Here is a 24,866-nt window from a genome sequence, read left to right as displayed (position 1 = left end):
ATCCTATGTATATAAAAGTCCATTGTAATTAATTAACTTATTTTCATTTTATTTAAAAATTTTTTTAATTGTCAGAACACTTGTTTTAGTTACAACAAAGAAAATACAAATAGAATTGAAAAATGAAACATTTTTAAATCAACAAAATCCTAGATTGTATATCATAATAAAGATTAATTGCTCTGGGCTTTAAGAAATGTTTGCATGGGGTAGGAGCAAGATGGCGGAGGAGTAGGAGACCTGGATTTCATCTCCTCTCAGGAATTCAGCTGGATAGGGATCAAACCATTCTGAACACCTACAAACTCAACAGGAGATCGAAGAAAAGAATAGCAACAACTCTCTCAACAGAAAAGCGACCACTTTCTGGAAGGTAGGACGTGCAGAGAAGTGAATCCGAGGCGATATTCGGGAGGATAGACAGCGGGGGAGGGGTCTCCGTCAGCCGCTTCTGGCAAGTGATAGAGCCGTGGAGCACAAAATTGGAACTTTTAAAAGTCTGCTCTGCTGAGGGACATCATTCTGGTGCCTAAGTAGGGGGTGGAACCCTCATGGGACAGTGTGGTCTCAGGACCCTCGGGGTCACAGAAAGACCGGGGGTGCCTGAGTGTGGCAGAGCTCCCAGGTAATGGAGCAGGGAAGCTGGCTACAGAGGCGGAGCCCAGGCGCGGGCTCTCAGCTCAGGGTTGCCATAAACTGTGATGCGTGGCACAGTCGGGCCACTGCTCCTCCAGCAGGGACCCAACAAGCGGCAGATCCGGGGAGACTCACCTTCCTCCCCTGGGAGGAGCCGCGCGGGAGTGCACCGACCGCAGGGATCTGCTGGGTTTGGAGACTCCACCTGGGGTCGGGTGCCAGAGATAGAAACGTGTGGTCACAGGCCGGGTGAACACGGAGTGTGGCGGGAGACCGGGGAGATGGGAGTGACTGATGGCTTTTCTCTGGGGGCTCACTGAGGAGCGGGGCCCCGAGTTCTCGGCTCCTCTGGGGCGGAGATTGGGAGGCCGCCATTTTCACTCTCCACCTCCAAAGCTGTACGGAAAGCTCACAGGGAACAAAAGCCCCGGACAGCAAACCCAAGCAGATTACTTAGCCGGGAGGGGGCAAGGGCGGGGCAATTCTGCCACCGGTAAAGACATTTGGAAACCATGGCAACAGGCCCCTCCCCCAGAAGATCAGCAAGAACAGCCAGCCAAGACCAAGTTTACCAATCAATGAGAACAGCAGAACTCCAGCGCTAGGGGAATACTGAACATAGAATTCATGGCTTTTTTACCATGATTCTTTAGTAGTTGAAAGTTAACTTTTTTTTTAACTGTCTTTTTTTCTTGTTCCCTTTTTCAACCAACATCTTATCAATCCCTTTTTTAAAAAACATTTTTATTTTTCATTTTTAGAGTCGTATTCTATCCCTTCATAGTAGTTACCCGTATTTTTGGCATATATATATAAGTTGTTCTCTCTTTAAAATTTTGAGATAGTTTCTTCTAACAGATCAAAATATACCCTAAATCTCTAGTATATGGTTTTTTCTACTCCCCTGCCTGATCACATTCTCTCCCTTTTTTTTTCTTTTTTCTTTTTTAAAATCCTCTTCTTTCTTTTTTCAAACAACTTCTTATCAATTCCTTTTATAAAATTTTTTATAATTTCCATCTTTACAGTCATATTCCATCACTTCATCATATCAACCCTTATTTTTGTACATATATAAGTTTTTCTTTCTTTAAAATTTTGGGAGGCACTTTCTTCTAACAGACCAAAATACACCCCAAATCCAGTGGGTGGCACTGATCTATATACCAGCCTGATCATATTTGATCACATTCTGGTTTTTATTGTTGTTGTTGTTTTGTTTTGTTTGTTTTTGTTTGTTTTTATCTTTTTATTTTTTTTTCTTTTTCTTTTTTCTCTCTTTCCATTTCTTTCTCCACTGCTTCACGTCTTTTCTGATTTGTTTAGAGTATATTTTCTGGGGACGATATTACTCTGCTAGCATTTTGTTCTCTCATTCATCTATTCTCCTCTGCACAAAATGACGAGACGGAAAAAATCACCTCAACAAAAAGAACAAGAGGTAGTACCGACTGCCAGGGACCTACTCAATATGGACATTAGTACGATGTCAGATCTAGAGTTCAGAATCATCACTTTAAAGATACTAGCTAGGCTTGAAAAAAATATGGAAGTTATTAGAGAAACCCTTTCTAGAGAAGTAAAAGAACTAAAATCTAACCAAATAGAAATCAAAAAGGCTATTAATGAGGTGCAATCAAAAATGGGGGCACTAACTGCTAGGATAAATGAGGCAGAAGAGAGAATCAGTAATATAGAAGACCAAATGATGGAAAATAAAGAAGCTGAGAAAAAGAGAGGTAAACAACTACTGGATCACGAGGGCAGAATTCGAGAGATAAGCGATATCATAAGACGAAACAACATTATAATAATTGGGATCCCAGAAGAAGAAGAAAGAGAGAGAGGGGCAGAAGGTATAATGGAGCAAATTATAGCAGAGAACTTCCCTAATTTGGGGGAGGAAACAGGCATCAAAATCCAGGAAGCACAGAGAACCCCTCTCAAAATCAATAAAAATAGGTCAACACCCCGACATCTAATAGTAAAACTTACGAGTCTCATAGACAAAGAGCAAATCCTGAAAGCAGCTCAGGAGAAGAGATATGTAACTTACAATGGTAGAAACATTAGATTGGCAACAGACCTATCCACAGAGACCTGGCAGGCCAGAAAGGACTGGCAGGATATATTCAGAGCACTAAATGAGAAAAATATGCAGCCAAGAATACTCTATCCAGCTAGGCTGTCATTGAAAAATGAAGGAGAGATAAAAAGCTTCCAGGACAAACAAAAACTAAAGGAATTTACAAACGCAAAACCAGCCCTACAAGAAATCTTGAAAGGGGTCCTCTAAGCAAAGAGAGACCCTAAAAGCAACATAGACCAGAAAGGAACACAGACAATATACGGTAACAGTCACCTTACAGGCAATACAATGACACTAAATTCCTATCTTTCAATAGTTTCCCTGAATGTAAATGGGCTAAATGCCCCAATCAAAAGACACAGGCTATCAGACTGGATTAAAAAACAAGACCCATCGATATGCTGTCTGCAAGAGACTCATTTTAGAACCAAAGACACCCCCAGATTGAAAGTGAGGGGGTGGCAAGCCATTTACCATGGTAATGGACACCAAAAGAAAGCTGGGGTGGCAATCCTTATATCAGACAAATTAGATTTTAAACCAAAGACTGTAATAAGAGCTGAGGAAGGACATTATATCCTACTTAAAGGGTCTATCCAACAACAAGATCTAACAATTGTAAATATCTATGCCCCTAACATGGGAGCAGCCAATTCTATAAGGCAATTAATAACAAAAGCAAAGAAACACATTGACAACAATACAGTAATAGTGGGGGACTTTAACAGCCCCCTCACTGAAATGGACAGATCATCTAAGCAAAAGATCAACAAGAAAATAAAGACTTTAAATGACACACTGGACCAAATGGACTTCACAGACATATTCAGAACATTCCATCCCAAAGCAATGGAATACACATTCTTCTCTAGTCCCCATGGAACATTATCCAGAATAGATCACATCCTAGTTCACAAATCAGATCTCAAGCAGTACCAAAAGATTGGGATCATTCCCTGCCTATTTTCAGACCACAATGCTTTGAAACTAGAACTCAATCACAAGAGGAAAGTCAGACAGAAATCAAATACATGGAGGCCAAAGAGCATCCTACTAAAGAATGAATGGGTCAACCAGGAAATTAAAGAAGAATTAAAAAATACATGGAAACCAATGAAAATGAAAACACAACTGTTCAAAATCTTTGGGATGCAGCAAAGGCAGTCCTAAGAGGAAAGCATATAGCAATACAAGCCTTTCTCAAGAAACAAGAAAGCTCTCAAATATACAACCTAACCCTACACCTAAAGGAGCTGGCGAAAGAACAGCAAATAAAGCCTAAACCCAGCAGGAGAAGAGAAGTAATAAAGATCAGAGCAGAAATCAATGAAATAGAAACCAAAAGAACAGTAGAACAGATGAAAGAAACTAAGAGCTGGTTCTTTGAAAGAATTAACAAATTGATAAACCCCTGGCCAGACTTATCAAAAAGAAAAGAGAAATGACCCAAATCAACAAAATCATGTATGAAAGAGGAGAGATCACAACCAACACCAAAGAAATACAAACAATTATAAGAACATATTATGACAAAGTATATGCCAGCAAATTAGATAACCTGGAAGGAATGGATGCATTCCTAGAAGTGTATCAACTACCAAAACTGAACCAGGAAGAAATAGAAAACCTGAACAGACCTATAACCACTAAGGAAATTGAAGCAGTCATCAAAAATCTCCCAAAAACAAAAGCCCAGGGCCAGATGGCTTCCCAGGGAAATTCTACCAAACATTTCAAGAAGAATTAATACCTATTCTTCTGAAACTGTTCCAAAGAATAGAAATGGAAGGAAAACTTCCAAACTCGTTTTATGAGGCCACCATTACCTTGATCCCCAAACTAGACAAAGACCCCATCAGAAAGGAGAATTACAGACCAATATCCCTGATGAACACAGATGCAAAAATTCTCACCAAAATACTAGCCAGTAGGATCATACAGTATATTAAAAGGATTATTCACCACGACCAAGTGGGATTTATCCCTGGGCTGCAAGGTTGGTTCAACATCCAGAAATCAATTAAGGTGATACAATACATTAACAAAAGAAAGAACAAGAATCATATGATCCTCTCAATAGATGCAGAAAAAGCATTTGACAAAGTACAGCATCCTTTCTTGATCAAAACTCTTCAGAGTACAGGAATAGAGGGTACATACCTCAATATCATAAAAGCCATCTAGGAAAAACCTACAGCGAATATCATTCTCAATGGGGAAAAACTGAGAGCTTTCCCCCTAAGATCAGGAACACGGCAGGGATGTCCACTAACACCACTGCTATTCAACATAGTATTGGAAGTCCTAGCCACAGCAATCAGACAACAAAAAGAAATAAAAGGCATCCAAATTGGGAAAGAAGAAGTCAAACTCTCACTGTTTTCAGATGATATGATACTTTATGTGGAAAACCCCAAAGACTCCACCCCAAAACTGCTAGAACTCATACAGGAATTCAGTAAAGTGGCAGGATATAAAATCAATGCACAGAAATCAGTGGCATTCCTATACACCAACAACAAGACAGAAGAAAGAGAAATTAAGGAGTCGATCCCATTTACAATTGCACCCAAAACCATAAGATACCTAGGCATAAATCTAACCAAAGAGACAAAGGATCTGTACTCAGAAAACTATAAAATACTCATGAAAGAAATTGAGGAAGACACAAAGAAATGGAAAAATGTTCCATGCTCATGGATTGGAAGAACAACTATTGTGAAGATGTCAATGCTACCTAGAGCAATCTACACATTCAATGCAATCCCCTTCAAAATACCATCCACTTTTTTCAAAGAAATGGAACAAATAATCCTAAAATTTGTGTGGAACCAGAAAAGACCCCGCATAGCCAGAGGAATGCTGAAAAAGAAAAGCAAAGCTGGCGTCATCACAATTCCGGACTTCCAGCTCTATTACAAAGCTGTCATCATCAAGATAGCATCGTACTGGCACAAGAACAGACACATAGATCAATGGAACAGAATAGAGAGCCCAGAAATGGACCCTCAACTCTATGGTCAACTCATCTTTGACAAAGCAGGAAATAATGTCCATTGGAAAAAAGACGGTCTCTTCAACAAATGGTGTTGGGAAAATTGGACAGCCACATGCAGAAGAATGAAACTTGACCATTTCCTTACACCACACACAAAAATAGACTCCAAATGGTTGAAAGACCTCAATGTGAGACAGGAGTCCATAAAAATCCTAGAGGAGAACACAGGCAGCAACCTCTTTGACCTCAGTCACAGCAAGTTCTTCCTAGAAACATCGCCAAAGGCAAGGGAAGCAAGGGCAAAAATGAACTATTGGGACTTCATCAAGATAAAAAGCTTTTGCAAAGCAAAGGAAACAGTCAACAAAACCAAAAGACAACCGACAGAATGGGAGAAGATATTTGCAAATGACATATCAGATAAAGGTCTAGTATCCAAAATCTATAAAGAACTCATCAAACTCAACACCCAAAGAACAAAGAATCCAATCAAGAAATGGCAGCAGACATGAACATACATTTTTCCAAAGAAGACATCCAAATGGTCAATAGACACATGAAAAAGTGCTCAGTATCGCTCGGCATCAGTGAAATCCAAATCAAAACCTCAATGAGATACCACCTCACACCAGTCAGAATGGCTAAAATTAAGAAGTCAGGAAATGGCAGATGTTGGCGGGAATGCGGAGAAAGGGGAACCCTCCTACACTGTTGGTGGGAATGCAAGCTGGTGCATCCACTCTGGAAAACAGTATGGAGGTTCCTCAAAAAGTTGAAAATAGAGCTACCATATGATCCAGCAATTGCACTACTGGGTATTTACCCCAAAGATACAAAAGTAGGGATTCGAAAGGGTACGTGCACCCCGATGTTTATAGCAGCAATGTCCCTAATAGCCAAAGTGTGGAAAGAGCCAAGATGTCCATCAACAGATGAATGGATAAAGAAGAGGTGGTATATATATACAATGGAATATTAGGCAGCCATCAAAAGGAATGAGATCTTGCCATTTGCAACGACGTGGATGGAACTGGAGGGTATTATGTTGAGCGAAATAAGTCAAACAGAGAAAGACATGTATCATATGATCTCATTGATATGAGGAATTTTTAATCGCAGGAAACAAACTGAGGGTTGCTGGAGTGGGGGGTGGGGTGGGAGGGATGGGGTGACTGCATGATAGACACTGGGGAGGGTATGTGCTCTGGTAAGCGCTGTGAATTGTGTAAGACTAGACTGTTGAATCTCAGATCTGTACCTCTGAAACAAATAAGCAATATATGTTAAGAAAAAAGAAGAAGAAGAAGAAGAAGGTAGCTGGAGGGGAAGAATGAAGTGGGGGAAATCGGAGGGGTCGACGAACCATGAGAGACGATGGACTCTGAAAAACAAACTGAGGGTTCTAGAGGGGATGGGGGTGGGAGGATGGGTTAGCCTGGTGGTGGGTATTGAGGAGGGCACATTCTGCATGGAGCACTGGGTGTTATGCATAAACAATGAATCATGGAACACTACATCTAAAACTAATGATGTAATGTATGGGGATTAATATAAGAATGAAAAAAATATATGGTGGTAAAAAAAAAAAAAAGAAATGTTTGCATGTAGTTCTTTTTTATTTTTCCCATCCCCTATTTCACCCTTCCCCCACCAACCTCCATTCATAACCATCAGTTTGCTCTCTATAGTTAAAAGTCTGTTTCTTTGTTTGTCTCTCAGATTCATTTCCTTTGCTTGTTTGTTTTCTTTCTTAAATTCTACATATGAGTGAAATCATATGGTATTTGTCTTTCTCCAATTGACTTATTTCACTTAGCATTGTACTCCCCAACTTTATCCATGTTGTTACAAATGGCAAGATTTCATTCTTTTTGATGGCTGAATAATATTTCATTATATACCACATCTTTATCCATTCATCAGTCCATGGATACTTGGGCTGCTTCCATAGTTTGGCTATTGTAAATAATGTTGCAATAAACATAAGGGTGCATGTATCCCTTTGAATTAATGTTTTTGTTTTTTTTTGGTAAATACCCAGTAGTGTGATTACTGGATTTTAGGGTAGTTCTAATTTTAACTTTTGAGGAACCTCCATACTTTTTTCCAGGGTGCCTGTACCAGTTTGCATTCTCACCAACAGTGGACAAGGGTTTCTTCTTTTCCACATCCTCATCAACACTTGTTGTCTCTTGTGATTTTGATTTTAGCCATGTTCCAACAGGTGTGAGGTGATAGCTCATTGTAGTTTTCTATTTCCCTGATGATCAGTGATTTTGAACATCTTTTCATGTATCTGTTGGCCATCCATATGTCTTCTTTGGAGAAATGTCTATTCATGTCTTCTACCCATTTTTTAATTGGATTATTTGGTTTTTGCACACTGAGTTTATCAGGTCTTTATGTAGTTTGGAAACTAACCCTTTATTGGATATGTCACTTGCAGATATCTTCTCCCATTCTATAGGTTGCCTTTTAGTTTTTCATGATTATTTCCTTCTCTGTGCAGAAACTTTCTATTTTGATGTAGTCTGAATAGTTTATTTTTGCTTTTGTTTTCCTTGCCTTGAGACATAGCTAGGAGGAACCTGCTAAGCTTATGTCAAAGAGGTTACTGCCTGTGTTGCCCTCTAGGATTTTTATGGTTTGAGGTCTCGAATTTAGATCTTTATCTATTTTGCATTTATTTTTTTGTTTGGTGTAAGAAAGTGGTCCAGTTTCATTCTTTTGCATGTCGCTGTCCAGTTTTCCCAACACCATTTGTTGAAGGGACTATTTTTTCCCCATTGTATATTCATTTTTCCTTTGTTGAAAATTAATTTGACCATATAATTATGGGCTTATTTCTGGGTTTTCCATTCTGTTCTATTGATCTATATGTCTGTTTTAATGTCAGTATCCTACTGTTTAATTACTACCACTTTGTAATATAACTTGAAATCTGTAATTGTGATACTTCCAGTTTTGTTTTTCTTTTTCAAGATGGCTTTGCCTATTTGAAGTCTTTTGTGGTCCATGCAAATTTTAGGATTGTTTGTTCTAGTTCTGTGAAAAATGCCATTGGTATTTTGATAGGGATTGCACTAAATGTATAGATTTCTTAGCTTAGTATAGACATTTTAACAGTATTTGTTCTACCAGCCAATGAGTATGGACTGTCTTTCCATTTCTTTGTGTCATCTTCCATTTTTTTCATCAGTGTTCTGTAGTTTTCAGAGTACAGGTCTTTCATCTCTTCAGTTAAGTTTATTCCTAGATACTATATTGTTTTTGGTGCAGTTGTAAGTGGGATTGTTTTCTTAATTTCACCTTTTGCTGTTTCATTATTAATGTATAAGAATGCAGCAGATTTCTGTACATTGATTTTGTATTTTGTGACTTGACTTTACTGAAGTCATTGATCAGTTCTAGTAACTTTTTGGTGGAGTATTTGGGTTTTCTATATATATCATCATGTCATCTGTAAGTAGTAAGAGTTTTACTTCTTCCTTACCAATTTGGATGCATTTTATTTCTTTTTGTTGTCTGATTGCTGTGGCTAGAATTTCCAGTACTATGTTAAATAAAGTGCTGAGCTGAGAATGGATGTCCTTGTCTTGTTCCTGACCTTAGTGGAAATGCTGTCAGTTTTTCACCATTGAGTATGATGTCTGCTGTGGGTTTTTCATATAAGGCCTTTGCTATGTAGAGGTAATTTCCTTCCAGACCGTCTTTGTTGAGTGGTTTTTTTTTTTTTTTTTTTTTATCATGAATGGGTGTTTATAGCAATGTATTTTAATCTGGTGATTGCTTAAGTTCTAATGCATTTTAAATCATTGCATTTTTGCTAGCTCCCTCCCCTCCCCCAATGTTTTAGGTTTTTGATACTGTATTTTGCATCTTTTTATTTTGTGTATTCCTTAGTTGATTATTATAGAAGTTGTTGATTTTACTACTTTTGTCTTTTAACCTTTATACTAGTTTTATATGTGATTGGTATACAACAATTATTATATGTTTGCCTTTACCAGTGAGATTTTTTGAAAATGTATTTTCTTATTTCTCGTTATGGCCTTTTCTGCTTAAGGAAGTTCATTTAATATTTTTTGTAAAGTTGGTTTTGTGGTGATGAACATCTTTAACTTTTGTTTGCCTGGGAAACTCTTATCTCCCTCTTCTGAATGATAATCTTGCCCAGTAGATTATTCTTGGTTATAAGTTTTTATTCTTCAGTACTTTTAATATATTATGCCACTACCTTCTAACCTGCCTAACCTTCTGCTGAAAAACCGGGAGAGAGTCTAATGGTGGTTCCCTTATATGTAAATAAATGCTTTTCTCTTGCTGCTTTTATGACTCTCTCTTTATCTGTAATTTTTGACATATTAATTATAATGTGTCTTGATGTGGATCTTTTTAGATTCATGTTTTGGGACTCCCTGTGTTTTCTGTACCTCTGTATCTCTTTTCTTTTCTAGGTTAGGGATTTTTTAGGTATTATTTCTTTAAGTTTTCTGACCCTTTCCTCCTCTATTCTCCTTTTGGGACCTCTGTAATAAAAACATTATGACACTTGGTGTTGTCTCACAGTCCCCTTAACCGTCCTCATTTTTTTAAAACTCAGTTTTCTTTTTGCCATTCAGTTTGTATGATTTTCCACTCTCCTGTCTTCCCGATTCCTGATTTGTACTTCTGTGTCATCTAATCTGCTATGTATTCTCTCTAATGTGTTTTTCATTTTTGTTATTGTATTCTTCATCTCTTATTGGCCCTTTCTTGTATTTTCTATCTCTATTGCAGTTCTCACTGTATTTATCCACTCTTTTTCTGAGTTTGGTAAGCATCTTTATGACCATTACTTTGAACTCTTTATTGGGTAGATTGCTTATCTCCATTTCATTAAGTTCTTTTGTCAGGTTTTTTGCCTTGTTTTTTTTTGTCATTTAACATATTCTGCTGCTTCCTCATTTTGCCTTTGTTTCTATGTGTTGGGTAGTTTAGCTGTGTCTCTTGGTCCTAAGAAATAGCCTTATGTAGGAGATGTCCTGTGGGGTTCAGAAATGCAACCACTTCTGGCAACCAGAGCCAAGTGCTTCAAGGGCATCCTTTTGTGGTGTGGATATACCCTCTGTTGTGACAGGGCTGTAACTGCTGTAGGTGCACTGATGGACAGGCTGGTTCCTGGCCCAGGGAGGTGTGAGGCCCAGTCATGACTGCTACAAGTGTGCTGGTTTTGAGGGGTAATCCCCCAGTATTGCTGGCTGTAAGGCTCAGATGTGACTGGTGTGGGTGCACATATGGACAGGGTTATCATCCTGTCATCTGCAAGGCCTGGGCAAGGTATAGGGTGGTGCATGGCTCTCAGTGGGGCCTGCTCCCTGGTATTAGTATTAGAGAGGGAGGATTCCAAAATGGTGCCTGTTAGTGCCAGGATCAGTATGGCAGAATGATATATCAAAATGGCTAGTACCATTGTCTCAGTTCCCAAGTAGAAGCCTAGTACCCTCCTACCTGTGTAGCAGATATTCCAAGATTAGTAAGTGGATCTTCTTCACCTATGGTCTAGGCAATTTTGAATTTGGTAGTTTTTGTACTGATTTCTGGGTTGAGTGTTTTTGCATATGGGCACATTAAGAGTGGGTTTTCCTTTCCTTATAGTTTTATAGTTTTCCTGGATGTGTTCCCCATTGGTTTTTAAAGCTAGGTGTTTTGGTAGATCATCTCCTGGCCTGTGTAGGATCTAAGTGTTAGCATGCCTCAGCAGAACTTGAATCTCTTGCTCCTCAGGGAAAAGTTGTGTACATTTGAGATCCTGCATGACTGTTGAACACTGTCTCTGGGGTGGTTTTTTTTGGTTCTGTTTTGTTTTGTTTTGTTTTAGCAAGACCATAGCTCTTCCTCTTCTACTTTGTCCCTTGTTATGGAGGCTCTATTCATCTGGTTTCTAGGTCATCTTTAGAGGGAATTGTTCTGTATGTAGTTGCTGATTTGTTATGTACGTGGGAGGAGGTGAACTCAGGATCTTCCTACACCACCATCTTGAACTTCTTAGTGAATTTCAAATTTTGATTTTTTTCTTGTGCTAGCAATATGTAATATGATACTTTTTGTGATCCTGATCAGCAGCAGCAAGCTACCGGTCCTAGTCAGTCACGTAATCTCAAGAATAGACAACCAACATACTTATAACCATTCTATACCCATATAACCATTCTGTTTTCCACTTTCAATACAGTATTCAATTAGTTAAATGAAATATCCAACACTTTATTATAAAATAGGCTTTGTGTTACATGATTTAGCCCAAATGTAGGCACATTTAAAGTAGGCTAATCTAAGCTGTGATGTTTGGTATTTTAGGTGTGTTAAATTCATTTTCTGCTTATGATATTTTCAACTTATAATGGGTTTATTGGGATGTAACCCCACCATAAGTTGAGGAAGATTCTGTACTTTCAAAATCTATATTAGACTTATATTTTCTCCAAAAATCATTTTTTTCCTACAACACTGCCAAGGATATTATTCTATTGTAATCTTCCCAGAAATAAGAAGTATTCAGTTTTTCTGACTCCTAATTGCCTTTCCTCTAGTTCACCTTCATCCAACTTCAGATTTTTTTCCCTTTATTTTACATAATAATTTCCTGTCTTCATTCACACTACATACAGCTGCCCATCAATCTGCTCAGCAAATAAAAGGCCATTCTGATGTACTGGGAGAAGTCTCTTCAGAGGGTAGTGGTCATTGAACAATCATAGGATTCTCATGGTAGAATTAGTAATCATATAAAATTATGAGTTTAAGAGTACAAGATAATTTGACCTAATAAAGCAGAGTGAATTTAGTATCCTGGAAGACCTAGGATGCCTCTAAATCTGGAATTCTGATTGGAAAGATATTAATGAATAAGGAAGGTCCAATCACCCTGGGGCCAAACTTTGTTAACATTTGGTGGTGTTTTCTTCAAGAGAAGCACATCTCTTATATAATATTAAATACTTATAATATTATCTGTGTGTATATAAACAGATTTGTAATTATGATCATAATGCATATATAGTTTTCTCTTTTTTTTAAGGTTTTATTTATTCATTTAATAGAGAGAGAGAGAGAGCAAGAGCACAAGCAGGGGGAGCTGCAGGCAGAGAGAGAAGCAGACTCCCTGCTGAGCAGGGAGCCCGATGTGGGGCTTCATCCCAGGACCCCGGGATCATGACCTGAGCTGAAGGCAGATGCTTAATCGACTGAGCCACCCAGGTGCCCCTCAGGTGTTTCTTCTAATGGATAGACTTTCCTAAATTGCCCATAATCCATTAAAATCAAATGTATAATCTTGAGCATGCTGCTTACAGACTTAATTCATAATTAATGATAATGAATAGCTAGTCTTAGAAATCTCTTATTTTGGTGATATTCTGAAACCCATTAGTGTTACCTGAACATTTTTCAAGTTTTTGGAAATATATTATCATTCATTTTTTACAATCATCCTAAATATTTATAATGTAAGAAATGTAAGACCCAGAAACAGTTTTCCAAGTATGCTCCATACCATTTAGATTTTCATTAAAGTTCTGTGCTCGTACCCATAGATTAAGAAGATTATGAAGAAATTTTTAAAATGGAAGACAGTTATGGAAATTAATGAAGGACTAGAAAACAAGATCATTAAAGATGAGTAAAGAAATTGTGTTGATTTAACCGGGAGAAGAGAAAGCTCAGGAACGTATGTGAATTACAAAAGACTTTATTACAGTTTATAATGTGATACTGACTTCTAAACACTGTAAACACCAATGGGAAAATTGTAGTTGGTTCCAGAGGTAGCCTCTGAGTTTATTTATCTTCTAGATTGTTTCTCATTTCACTAATATTTGATTTTAACTCTATCATTTCCTTCCTTTTATCATTTTAGAGTTTACATTATTTTTGTTTCAATTTCTTGAGTTGGCTGCCTTAGCATATTCATTTTCAGTCATTTAAAAAAATAATTTCTAACATAAATAGTAAAGGCTCAATATTTCCCACTAAGTAATATTTAGCTGTTGTAGTTTCATCCAAGTTTTTCCATCTATGTGTTAACTAATTTACATTAAGAAATTTTCCTTGCTTGTAATGGTAATTGGAGTAAGTTCTGTCTCCTAAGCCAGGCTGCCAAGGACCACAGCTGAGCTCCACCACTTGTGTGTGTGTGTGCGTGTGTGTGTGATTTAGTAATTATTCTTTTCCTGCCTCAGTTTGCTCATTTATAAATCATAGAGTTATAAAAGTACTTAACTTACATGGTTTTATGAAGATTACATGTGCTAACATAGTTAAAATACTTAGAAACGTGCCCAATATTAGCAAGAACCATATGTGTTATTATTATTTGTCCAGAACATTTTTATCATTTTCTAATTTAATATCATTGTGGTCAGATAATATGGGCTATATGTTATAACACTGATTTTTTTTAATTATTATTTTAAGACAGTTTTTTCAGAGCAGTTTTACCTTCACAGCATATTTGAGAGGAAGCTACAGAGATTTCTCATATACTCCCTGCCCCCCCATGCATAATCTACCCCATTATCAACATCTCCACCAGAATTGTACATATGTTACCAAGGATGACCCTACTTTGACACATCATAACCACCCAAAGTCCATAGTTTAGATTCACTTTTGGTTTTGTACTTAAGTGTTTGGACAATTATGTAATGATAGAGTCATTATTGTAATATCATACAGAGTATTTTCACTGCCCTGAAAATCATCTGTGCTTCATCTATTCATCCCTCCCCTACGCACCCCTGGAAACTACTAATTTCTTTATTGTCTCCATATTTTTGCCATTCCCAGAATATCATATAGTTTGAATTATATAGTATGTAGTCTTTTTAGATTGGCTTCTTTAACTTAGTAATAAGCATTTAAGGTTCCACCATGTCTTTTCATGGTTTGATAGCTAATTTCTTTTTAGTCTTGAATAATATTCCATTGTCCACATGTACTACACTTTGTTTATCCATTCACCTACTGAAGGGCATCTTGGTTGCTTCCAAGTTTTGGCAATTATGAGTAAAACTTCTGTAAACATCCATGTATGCGTTTTTGTGGGAATATAAGTTTTCACATCCTTTGGGTAAATACCAAGGAGTGTGATTGCTGGATTGTATGGTAAACTGTATGGTAAGAGTGTGTTTAGTTTTGTAAGAAATCACAAAACTGTTTTTTAAAGTGGTTGCACCCTTTTGCATTCCCAACAGCGATATGTGAGAGTTCTTGCTCCATGTCCTCACCAGCATTTGGTGTATGTTGAGTCTTCATATTTGTAAGATTTGCTTTGCTTCATGGCTTAATGGGTGGTTAGTTGTGTGAATGTTCCAAGCATGCTTAAATCAGAATATGTCTTCTGTAATTGGAAGTAAAATTCCTTATTTGTTTATTAGATTAAACCTAATCATGTTGTTCAGATCTTACATATTCTAACTAATTTTATGTCTCCTTAATTTTTAATTACCAAAAGAAGTATGTTACAATTTCTTACAGTGATTGTAAATATGCCAGCATCTCATAATTTAGTGTTTTAAATATTTTGTGCTTATGATATTGAAGTCATGAAAATATAGAATTATAATTACTTCCTGATAAATATTCTTTTTTTTTTTTAGGATAGTCTTTTTTTTTTTTTAAGATTTTATTTGTTTATTTGAGAGAGAGAATGAGATAGAGAGAGCATGAGAGGGGGGAGTGTCAGAGGGAGAAGCAGACTCCCCGCTGAGCAGGGAACCCGATGCGGGACTCGATCCCGGGACTCCAGGATCATGACCTGAGCCGAAGGCCGTCGCTTAACCAACTGAGCCACCCAGGGGCCCTAAATATTCTTTTTTTCCATTATCTGATGGCCATCTCTGATCCTAGTAACTCCTATTAGCCTTAGTATCTTTTTTGTTTGATATAAAAATAGTATTTTTAAAATTTTAAATTTGTTTATCATTCTATTAGTATTTGCTTTGTAAGTCTTCCATTTTTTCTTTGAATATTTGTATTCCTTGTATTTCATAGTTTTCTCTTGTAATAGCATGACCTGAATTTAAAAAAAATTCTAAGTATGTCTTTCTTTGTTTAGTTTAATTTTGTTACTCTAATTTATGCTTCCTGATATATTTAGATTTATTGTTTTCTGCTTTTAATTTACAGTTTTTTTATTTTTCTTTGTTTTATAGTAAATTTATGGTAAAGCTTTCAATCATTTAAATGTATGACTCTTAAGTGTACATTTTCTGAGTTTTGATGCCTGCATAAATCTGTGTAACCCATAACCTCAGATAGTTGCAATTTCCCATATCCCTCTTTCCATCCAGTCTTTGCCCCACTCCTCCAGAGACAACTACTGTTGTCACTTTTTTTCCATCATAGATTATATTTGCCTGTTTGTATTTGTTTGTATTAATAGAATCACAAGATATGTCCTTTTTTGGATAAGGCATCTTTCACTCCACATGATGTTTTTGATATTCATCTATGTTGTGTATACTAGTAGTTTATTTTTTCTTTATAAAACAGCACTGATATACCATAGTTTGTTTAAACAGTTTTCTCTTGATTGACAGCTAGTTGTTTCCAGGTTTTGGTTATTATGAATAAAGGTGCTATTTATATTTATGCACAAGGTTTTCTGTGGAACATACTTTCATTTCTCTTAAGTAAACATGTAGGAGTGGGATTATTTGATCAGAGGGTAGGTGTATTTTTAGTTTTATAGGAACCTGACAGACCATTTTACTGTTGCACCAACAAATGTATGAGACTTCCAGTTACTGGAATTTTAGTCTTTGGTAAATGTGTAGTGGCATCTTATGGTGTTTTAATTTTAATTTTTGTAATGATTATATTTTTGAGTATCTTTTTCATGTGGTTATTAGTCATTTATATATTTTCCTTTGTAAGTCTCTGTTAAAATATTTTGCTCATTTTAAATCGGGTTGTTTGTCTTTTTATTATTGACGTTTTTTTAAAAAAATACTTTTATCTTTTCCTTCTTTCTATTGAATTGTAAGCATTTTCATATGTTTTCTTATTTATCTCTTAAAAAACCTGCTGTAATAGATATTATCTCCATTTTAGGTATGAGGAAAGCTTATACTAGTTAAGTGACTTACCCATAGTCCCATAAGGAATAAGTGATAGGACTCTGATACAGGGATGTCTAGCAACAAAACCTTATGTTCTTTACTACATTATGCTACACATAATAGTATGGGACATCATGTGAGAGAGGGATCTCCATGGCTGGGATGATATGATAATAAGTGAAAATGATGGCTTTTGAGGAATAACTAAACCATCTATTATGTAGTGGTGGTGTGGGACATAGAGATTTATAACAATAACTCCATGAAAAGATAGCTATATACCTATAGGTAGTAATAACAAAGAGATGGACCAGAAAGTGACCTTAAAGTGCTAAACTTATTTGAGGCCAGATATTTAAAAAAAAATTTTTTTTTAAAGATTTTATTTATTTATTTGACAGAGAGAGGGAACACAAGCAGGAGGAGTGGGAGAGGGAGAAGCAGGCTTCCTGCGGAGCAGGGAGCCCAATGTGGGGCTCGATCCCAGGACCCTGGGATCATGATCTGAGTGGAAGGCAGACTTAACGACTGAGCCACCCAGGTGCCCTGAGGCCAGAAATTTTAACAAGTAATTGTCAAGATGTTTCAGTGCATTACAAATAATAAAAAATAAAATTTTCTTCTTTATTTTAAAAATATTACTCTGTGTCCTCCATTGCTAAAATGGTTTGGTTCCCACAACTGTATATTAATAAAGTACTGATTTGCTTAATACTTTTATTTAATGGTTATTTAAAAAATTGGGTACTACCATTTTTGAAGTAAATTCGGTCGAGTTTGGAACCTCAGGATATTTTAACTTGAGAAATTAGGACAACTTCCATGATTATAAAACAGCTAGGATGGTAGGGCATTTAAATTAGCTCAGTTCGGTGGGCAAATTCCTTGAGAGAGATTCTAGGAGAGATTCAAAGTCCTGTCAGAAGTGGAGGGAAGAGAATCAGATAAATGTAGAAAGTTCTGTGGATTTAGTGGCCTATAAACAAGATTACTTGTGGGGGTTTTTTTTGGTTGTTTTTTTTTTCTGTATATTAGTGACAACCCTCTATTCCCTTTTTCAAGAATTTCTCCTTTGGTAGTTCTGCTTTGCAATTACCCATCTGGTTGGTGGTTCAATCTCTGAGTTAGTAAGTAGTATAACTAAAAAAAAATGCAGCTTGTCTTTCCTTTTGTATGAATGAAACTAATTTAAACACAAGTTAATGTGTTTTTTTTAAGCTCTTCAACCCTTTGTGACTCTTTAGGGCTTGGATTCTTTGTTAATCCATGTCTACTTCTAGTAGATGCCGATGATTGTTTCCCTGGCATTTTGTTCCATGAGTACATATCCTGGGAGGCTCTATGTGGTGCTGAGTTCAGTTTAAGGACAGTTGACTAAAAGGAGGATTTGTTTGGGTTCCAAACTATCTGGTTTTAAAGGAAAGTGACTAAGGGGTGTGGTTTAGAGGAAGAAAAATTGTTGTATCAATTAAGAATAATCTCACCTACCTCTTTTGTTTCTGACTGTGAAGTTGATAGGCAGATAAAGCTGCCTGTCCTATCACAGTTTTTCTATAATACTGCAGTTAAAGTCCATTAGATTGCATGATTTGCAGAATAAAGCCAGTTGGCTGAATGTCCTATGATCATTCTGTTAAGACAATTTATATTTCTGACCCTGAGCAAGGTACATTTGAAAATAGGTCCAAATTTTTGCATATGATCAAATTTCTACATATAGGGCATTATAGCTGCATGTGGGTATTTTAGAATTTTTCTTTGGTATTATTATCAAGGTAAAGTGGCTTCTTTATGAACCAGAGCCCCATAGGAAAACTCAAACAATGGTAAATTTGTGAGCAAAGTCTGTACTTAGGCACTCTGTTGTATTGACTTTAATAGAAGTTGCAAGTGAGTAATTTGGTTGCTCACATAGGAGCCAATTAATATTCCTTCAGTGACTGCAGCTTTCTATTTTCAGAGTTGACTTTTTATATGGAGCAATTGTTACTGCTAATGTTATTCTTTAAGAAGTTTAGGACAGTCCTTATATTAAACTTTAAATACTCCATCTCCAAAGTTTGTTCAAGAACTAGAATGATGAACTTAATCTCTGTAACTTTGCCATTAGTGTATTAATTTAAGTACTATTTTTGGTATCACTGTGCTTTGCAAGTCATCTGGTTAATGTGTTTCTTTTCGTCGGATTTTACCAGAGCATAGCAATTGGAATGCGAAGTAAACGTTAATAGACTTTTCTTTGTGCTTGCATTTGGTTATAAGGAAAACTTTTTTTCATTTGTTGTTTTTATCTTTTTTAGAAGGTGCTCCTTAAAATGAGTGGAATTAAGGATTCTGTATTTTAAAGGAACAGTATGTCAAGATGAATAGATGCGATTATCCAAATAGATTATCTCAAAGGATAGTTTTTAATTTTTGTAGAAGTGTGCATTCTGAAAATAGGAGAAAGCAGGTTCTGTATTTTCAGCTTTTTCTTGACAAATACTGGTGTTGTAAATTATCCAGCTGTTCTTCCTCTGTATGGATTTTGTAGTACTCAGAGCGATTTATAGGTCTAGAGTGCAGCTGCTGAAAGTCATTTATTTTCAGTTCTGTATTAAATTCATCATATACAAATACATTAGCATTCAGTACAGAGCTCAACAGCTTAAGACATTTCTTCCCTTCTGGGTTGCTGTCTTGCAAATGTTTGTAGGATATACTGAACAGCATCCAAAAATTATTAGGTCGATAGGTACTTTTAGAAGGGTTCCTTTTAGTATTTCTATTTAGATTATTTGAAATCCACTCCTTTATTGATACAAAAGGAACAGTCAAAATGAATCTTTATGTCAACATTAACAGATGGGTAATACTAATGTGCTTACTTTTGACAAATTAGGACTTCATCTTGGTCTGTTCATTTGCCTTTCCTGCCATATGTCTACTATTCAGATATGTTCATGTTTCAGAAACTTAATTAATTGCAATTTTTTGGAGGAGCACCTGTTTGAAAATAAGTAAGGGAAATCTTCATATCTATTCTAGTTTTTTTTCTACTTGAGGACATCTATTCCACCTATAGTATAAATATATACTTATAAAAATCAACGTGTGTGTTTCTTCTTTATAGTTTCTTTAAAATGTTTCATGATGGGGCACCTGGGTGGCTCAGTTGGTTAAGCCTCTGTCTTTGGCTCAGGTCGTGATCCCAGGGTCCTGCGATTGAGCCCTGCATCGGGCTCCCCACATTGGGCTCCCCGTTCAGTGGGGAGCCTGCTTCTCCTTCTGCCTGCTCTCCCTGCTGCTCCCCCTACTTGTGCTCTCTCTCTCTGTCAAATAAATAAATAAAATGTTTTAAAAAAATGCTTCATGCTGTTCCCAGAATATTGATGCAAATTTGAAATGTACATATTTTTTGAGAGTAATGATATATATATATATATATATTTAAAGATTTTATTTATTTATTAGAGAGAGAGAGAGAGAAGAGCAGGGGGAGCAGCAGAGGGAGAGGGAGAAACAGGCTCTCTGCAGAGTGGAAAGCCCAATGCGGGACTCGATCCCATGACCCTGAGATCATGACCTGAGCCGAAGGCAGACGCTTAAACAACTGAGCCACCCAGGTGCCCCAAGAGTAATGATATTTTTTAAAATTTACATCCAGATAGCTATTCAGAGAATGTGATTCTCTTCTATCTATTAATGTTAAATAAAGCATGGCTCTTGTTTCTTCCCTTTTAATCCTTCCCATGTACATTTTTTTTAAAGATTTTATTTGTTGGTCAGAGTGAGAGAGAGCACAAGCAGGGGAAGCAGCAGGCAGAGGGAGAGAGGGAGAAGTAGGCTCCCCGCTGAGCAGGACTCAATCGTAGGACCCTGGGATCATGACCTGAGCCAAAGGCAGATGCTTAACCGACTGAGCCACCCAGGTATCTCCCCATGTACATTTTCAGATTAATTTTTCTTAATAATAATTGTGGATGGGTCGCTTATTTCTCAAAAACCTTTAATGGCTCCAACATTTCTGTTATATGAGTTATAAAATGGTTAACCTGATTCTCAAGGAGTCCTATGATCTGTTTCCAGACTTTTCTTCATTTATGTTTTATTGCTCCTCTTCACCCACCTTATGATGCAGCCAGAATGAAGGACTTGCCACACTGACATGTGCTGCACCTTCCTTCCCCCATTCTTTATTGCTATTATTATTTTACTCCCAGATAATTCTCCTTTCTCTAACTTCATGTGTTCAATTTCAGCCTGTTTTCAAAGATCATCTGCTCCATGGCCCTCTGAATTATAAGTAATTTTCTCTTCTCTTTGCTTTATCTACCTCTTTTATGCCCCTATATAATTTTTTATATTTTTATAGTAATTGCTATGCCCATCTTATGTTTCTTAAAAGATTATAAACTCCTGGATGATAGAGACTGAAATATTTTAGCTTTCATCCCCTACAAAGCTTATGGCATATATAATATGTGTTTAATTAATATTTATTGTATTTATTTCTTTTTTTTTAAAGATTTTATCTATTTATTTGACAGAGAGACACAGTGAGAGAGGGAACACAAGCAGGGGGAGTGGGAAAGGGAGAAGCAGGCTTCCCGCCGAGCAGGGAGCCCGATGCGGGGCTCGATCCCAGGACCCTGGGATCATGACCTGAGCCAGAGGCAGATGCTTAACAACTGAGCCACCCAGGTGCCCCAATATTTATTGTATATAACTGGAATTTGTAGTTAATAAAATACTCATTTGACTGAAGATTAAGTATAAAATATTCAATGTTTATTGAAAACAATTCTGACATGTATTTCCCAGTCTTAGTAAGTATAGCACTGCACATTGAAAGTAATTTATTTGTGATGACAGATTCTTTTTTCCCCAGCTTTGTTGAGATTTGATTGACATATAACATTGTGTAAGTTTAAGGTATACAATGTGTTGATTTGATAGACTTTTATATTGCAAAATAATTATCACCATAGTGTTAGCTAACACCTGCATCATATCACATTAATTGTCCTTTTGTGTGTGATGAGAGCGTTTAAGATCTTCTTTCTTAGCAATTTTAAAGTATCTAGTAAAGTATTATTAACTATAATAACCCCACAGTAATGATTGAAGTTCTTTAGGCACTCATGTGACCTCACTAAAACTTCTCATTGTAAAAAAACAAAACAAGATATAGAGAGGCCCATCATTTTAAATTGTTGATTTTATTAGGAGATAAGCAAGTTGAGTTCTTTGAGTTCTTTGCTTTATTCCTAATATGAGTTTGTTTTTGATGATCTGACTCAATATACCAAAGGCAGATTCTACTTATTCACAGACTTCCGTTGTTCCTGATTTTTTTGTAGAAAATTTTAGTTTTTAACATTTTATCAAGTTGCCAAGTTCTCAAATAATATCAAGGAGCTTAAAATGAAAAATAGCAGCCCCTTGTCTCACCTCTCTCCATCTCCCAATTCTTCTTTGTAGACAACCATTTTCAGCTGTTTCTTCTGATATTTAACTCCATGTTTGTAAGTGATAAGAGAAAATTGATGTTTTCATTAAATTTTACTTATATCAAAATAATACATATAAAACTTCAAATGACAGTCCTATGTCTTAATTTTCTTATTTTCCTGTTCTCATACCTCTGAGGCAACTATTTTAAACTTCTTCATTCTTCTAGTATTTACAACTATATTTTTTATATCATATAGTGTACTATTTTTCCTGATTTTTCAATATTAGATCTTTATTGACTTCTTTTTAGAGAAGATTAGGATTTAGTTTTCTTACAACTTACACACACACACACACACACACACACACTGATCTTCCTCATATCTTTTCAATAGAGTTATTTCAGTTTTTGGTTCAAACAATATTTAGAAATTATGTTATTATGACTATGTCAATATTTTTTTTCTCTGAGTCATATAGTGTAATATGATTATAGTTCCTGTATAACTTTTTGTTTTTTCCAAAGTTAATAGTTGTTCGGTTTTTATTTGCTTAGTTTTTCATGTATCTACTAATTCATGCTCCCAGGCTTTTTGAATAGTCTACAGCTCCTGCCAATGTGATCAAACATACTCTCACATCAGGGGAGATTAGGTTATCTGCAGTAATAAACATGCCCCCAAATATCAATGGCTTTCAACAACAAAAGTTTGATTTTTAATCACAATATTTTTTCATTATGGGTCAGCTGTGTATCTGTCCACATCCTCTTCCTTGGAGGATTCAGAATGCTGGAGCAACTGCTATCTAGAATATTGCCAATCTTGTGTCAGCAGAGAAAAACTAAAACCACATGCCTGCTCTTAAGGTTTCTGTGAAGTGTCACATCAAAACACGTTTCTTTGGCAAAAGGAAATCAGTGGCAAATAGCCTGCTGTTGATGGTGTAGAAAGAAAAATCCTCCACCTGAGAGGGGTAGAGAATATTTTTAAACAATAATACAGTTTACTACCTGATGAGGAGAGAGAAGGCAAGTTGAGGACAAAGCAGAAGCTGACACCCCACAACCCCCACCCGCCATGGGATATATGTGACATTCCTCAGGCACTCCTGGCTGATCTAAAGCTAAGGAAAGGAAAAACAGTTAACTTATAGAGATCATAATCCTGCAAGACATGACTCCCTCAGTTTACAAATGTCTTAGCAATCTACAAGAACAAAGCATTTCTATCAATAACCTAACTTCCAGAAGGAAATGTAGATACAATTAAATGTCCTTATCGCCTGCAGCCCATTGACAGATACTTGAAGCAGTCAGAGTGTAATGTTCCTCCATGAAGTTCCCAACTATCTTCATGTTAATGCCTTGCTAGAGGGAAAAACAAATTAACTTGACAATGCAAGGCCAGAGGTATCCTATGAGTCTTCTTTAACGTATGAAAATCCTTTTGAATCCTCCCTTTTCCTAACCTCCCCCATTGCCATTGTATATAATCAGCCACTCCTCACAACCCTGGTGCAGCAGCTCTTTCTGCCCTTGGGTCCTGTCCCCATGCTTTAATAAACCATCATTTTGCACCAAAGATGTCTCAAGAATCCTTTCTTGGTCATCAGCTCCATATCTCACCCCACCAAACCTGACCTATATTCCCAAACCACATCACTACCTGCATTAAGTAAAATATAAGTTTAATTTTTTAGTGCTCATTATTGTTTTTTTTAATAGCATCCCATTCTTATATTAAGATTGTAATTTTAACCTTTTCATGTATCTTTCTGAGTCTACTGATTAAAATTTTTTGCTGACGTTAGGGATGAAGACCTTCCTCTGCCCTTCAAGGTCCTTCTAGCTGGACTTAGAATAAAACTGACATGAGACAGCTTAACAGGAAAAAATCAAATTTAATAAGCATATGTATGGTGAATCCACACATACATGAAATCACAAAGACAGTGAGGCAACATGAAACTCACATGAGCTAAAGAGAGGGGAAGGTCTGAGGATACATGAGGATGAAGGCCATTGGCAAGAAGGTGAAAGGAAATGTTTGGAAAAACAAAGGTTGCTCCGTTATGCAGATAAGTTTCTTAGGTAAAGGGGAGGCTCTGTTAATAGCTCTCTTTCTGGTATATGTTCTCCTTTCCAATGTAAATTTAGGCAGTTGAGGACCAAGAAGAGAGCTTTTCCTTTATCTGCTGGGTTTTGATTACTTTTAACTCAAAAGGCCCATCTTGGAGCTGTCTGCCCTTGGCTCCCTACAATGACTTTTTTTCCTGTTTCTGGCATCTATTAGTTTCTTCCAGGTCTCTTTTTTCTCTTTATTTTAGTCTATATTTCACGTTGGAGCCTTTCATCAAATATTTGATGATTATTGGGTGTCAGTCTGCATTTGAATGAGGTATTAAAAATGCTGACATGAAGATCTGTTTCTCGGCCTTGTTGATTGGCCTACTTAATTTTGTAATCCTTTGGGTGTTGAGAGCCTCAAAGTTGAGAAAAAATGTTATTTTTCCTGGGGCAGTTCATTTTTTCCTAAGGAAATAATCATTCATTTCTTGGGCATGTAGATGCCTGGTTCCCAGTTTTTTGCTCACAAGGAGAGCA

At 36.6% G+C, this 24,866-nt stretch overlaps 1 protein-coding gene across 1 annotated transcript in view; it reads left to right on the top strand.

Annotated features, from left to right (window-relative positions):
• The window catches only part of CTNNA3 (catenin alpha 3), a 1,789,288-nt gene that overhangs the window by 391,352 nt on the left and 1,373,070 nt on the right, over positions 1-24,866 (top strand). The gene's annotated exons all lie outside the window — the stretch shown is intronic.

Source organism: Mirounga angustirostris, unplaced genomic scaffold (genome assembly GCF_029215605.1).
Source record: "Mirounga angustirostris isolate CCGP_5_RB_7025 unplaced genomic scaffold, mMirAng1.0.hap1 SCAF_6, whole genome shotgun sequence".
Taxonomy (NCBI): Eukaryota; Metazoa; Chordata; class Mammalia; order Carnivora; family Phocidae; genus Mirounga; species Mirounga angustirostris.
The sequence above is the reverse complement of the archived record's forward strand: the minus strand, read 5'-3'. Positions and strand labels throughout refer to the sequence as shown.